Source organism: Alligator sinensis, unplaced genomic scaffold (assembly GCF_000455745.1).
Source record: "Alligator sinensis unplaced genomic scaffold, ASM45574v1 scaffold1131_1, whole genome shotgun sequence".
NCBI lineage: Eukaryota > Metazoa > Chordata > Crocodylia > Alligatoridae > Alligator > Alligator sinensis.
Window position 1 is genome coordinate 373,674 of NW_005842218.1, and position 2,816 is coordinate 376,489.

At 45.8% G+C, this 2,816-nt stretch overlaps 1 long non-coding RNA gene across 1 annotated transcript in view; it reads right to left on the reverse strand.

Moving 5' to 3' along the window:
- The window catches only part of LOC102376550, an 11,047-nt gene that overhangs the window by 6,884 nt on the left and 1,347 nt on the right, over positions 1-2,816 (reverse strand). The gene's annotated exons all lie outside the window — the stretch shown is intronic.

A 2,816-nucleotide genomic window follows, 5' to 3' on the forward strand; every position in this document is an offset into this window, starting at 1 on the left:
GGAAGGGATCAGGGGGGCTGGGGGAGTGGGTGGGGCCAGCAGGAGTTCCCCCCCATGGTCTTCTCCCTGCTCCTACAGCCCCCCCTGACCTCTTACTTACCAGCACTGCAGCCTGGGTCCTGCTCCCTGCTGCTGGCACGCTGCCTACCCTGCATGGGCAGGCAGAGTGCTTCAGCAGCAGTGCGAGGGCCAACCATAGAGACGCTCTTACAGCCAGAGTGTCTCCGTGGAAGACCCAGCCTCCGGTTGCCTCAGGGCATGGTCCGGGACCGTGCCCTGCCCCACATTTTTTATCTGCAGGTTTTTTTGATGCCTGGATATGCAGGGGTCTCATATTTCCCCCGCACTGCAAATTGCAGTGCAAGGGACATTTTCTCATTCCCGCATGTGCCTCTTGCAGCGTCTCAAAGGAGTTTGAGACGCTGCAAGAGGCATGTGTGGGCTCATCTTGATGTGCCCTCATAGTCCAGAAAAAAATCAAATTGTAATCGGCCATGAAATAATAAAAATAATCAGAATTACTATTATTTACATCATGGGAGCACATAGTGGTCCAGTCAGGAATGGGGAGTTGTATTATGCACATAGTAGAAGAGACTGTACAAGCACATAGGAGAGGCCATATGTACATGGTAAACGTGTTGTACTCAGCAGCAATTCATCAGTTAGGGCTTGCTCTAATCCTAAATCACCATTGCCTCTGCTATTGCAATGTTTGTTAGGATTTGTTGTGTCCCTATGACACTATAATGGGTCTTATACCCGGCAAGGAGACAAAGACAGTTATTCTAATCTAAAAGCAAATTTATTGAACCATAACAGATACAATTTTAATTAAAACTGAAACAGCATTAGCAGTTAAAATTTTGCGGTTTGCAGCTATTCAAAGCAGATGCTCACCACCCTGTAATGCTGTGAACACAACTTCACCAGTTGATCAAGCCATGAAGTCTTATCTGGGGCTTGTGGTTTCCATATCTGATGTTGAGACAGGATCCTGGATCAGTGATGGGATCTTTTCAGGCTTTCTTTGGGAGTGTTTCAAAGGGTACACCTTTTTACCTTTCCTTATAAGCCATATAACTTGCATTTTTAATATATAAAATTAACTCAAGCCTTCTTCCTAATGCACATTAATACTTTTTCTTCTGTTTGCCAAATATGGTTACCTTTAACTGGATTTTTTTTCCTGAGGTAATCTTTTCATTCTTAGGTGGGGATAGGTTTTGCTCTGACTATTCCTCTTTTGTCCAGGTTATATTTATTCAATTTAGTTAGCCAACTTCCTGATTTGTTTTAAGTTAGGGACAGTATTTTTCCATCTGCTCCTTTCCCTGGGTGCATGTCTCGATCACAATTAAAGCTAAGCATGAAGCTTGAGCTAAGCCCAAAGGTCAAACCCAGGCCTGAAGGCCTTTGGATCCCAACAACCTCCCACTTTGATAACTCATACTGGGTGAATCTTACTAGATAAGGTTCAGAATGGGCATGGTGGGAATGACTGCCTTCCTACAGTTGACATTGAGCTGGTGTGTGACCAGTTAGAAAACTTAGACATTTATAAGTCAGCAGGGCCGGATGAACTTCATCCAAGAATGCCGAAGGAGTTGGCTGAAGTCATCATAGGACCTCTGGTGAAACTCTTCCAAAATTCATGGTGCTTGGGGGAAATCCCTGAAGACTTGAAGAGGGTCAATGTTGTGTCCATCTTCAAGAAAGGGAGAAGAGGGGACGTGGGCAACCATAGGCTAATTAGCCTAACTTCCATGTCAGGGAAAATCCTGGAAAAATTCATCAAGGAGTCTGTGTGATAGATTTGCAGAAGGTAGGATTCTGAATGAGAGTCACCATGGCTTTGTTGTGGGCAGGTCTCGTCTTACCAATCTCATCTCCTTCTACAACCAGGTAACTCGCCACCTGGGTAAGAGAGAGGAGGTGGACATTGTATACCTAGACTTCCAAAAGACCACTGATCTGGTATTTCATTATGTTCTCATGTGAAAATTGGAGGATTGTGGGCTTAACTGCTCAATGGGTAGATGGGTAGGAAGCTGGTTGTGGGGTAGGACCCAGAGAGTTCTAATAAACAGATGTGTCAGCCTGGTGAGAAGTGCCCAGTGGTGTCCCTCAGGGGTCTGTGCTTGGTCCAGTGCTTTTCAACATCTTTATCAGTGATTTGGATGTGGGGGTGAAGAGCTCACTGGCTGAGTTCATGGATGACACCAAGTTATGGGGGAGCTTGGTCACACTTGAAAACAGGCTGCAGATACAGGGGGACCAAGACAGGCTGGCAAGTTGGGCGGATCGGAACCAGATGAAGTTCAACATTGAGAAGTGTAAAGTGCTCCACCTGGGGATGAACAATCCCCAACTTACTTACAGGCTCAGTGGTGCCAAACTGACTAGCATCATGACTGACAGAGACCTGGGGGTAATAATAGACCATAGTATGAACATGAGCCATCAGTGCAATGCTGTATCCAACAGGGCAAACAATACTCTGGCATGCATCAACCAATGCATCACAAGCAAAACCAAGGAAGTGATTCTTCCACTTTACTCACCATTGGTGAGACCGTAGCTGGAGTACTGCACCCACTTCTGGGTGCTGCATTTCAACAATGACATTAAAAAGCTTGAGAGAGTCCAGAGAAGAGCTACCCTTATGATCAGAGGCTTACAAGGCAAGCCATACGAGAAAGGGTTGAGGGACTTGGGTCTCTTCAGCCTAAAAAAGAGAAGGTTGAGAGGGACTTGGTAATAGCTTACTGCTATATCAGGAGAGTACATCAAGGGCTCGGCAAACCACTGTTCAG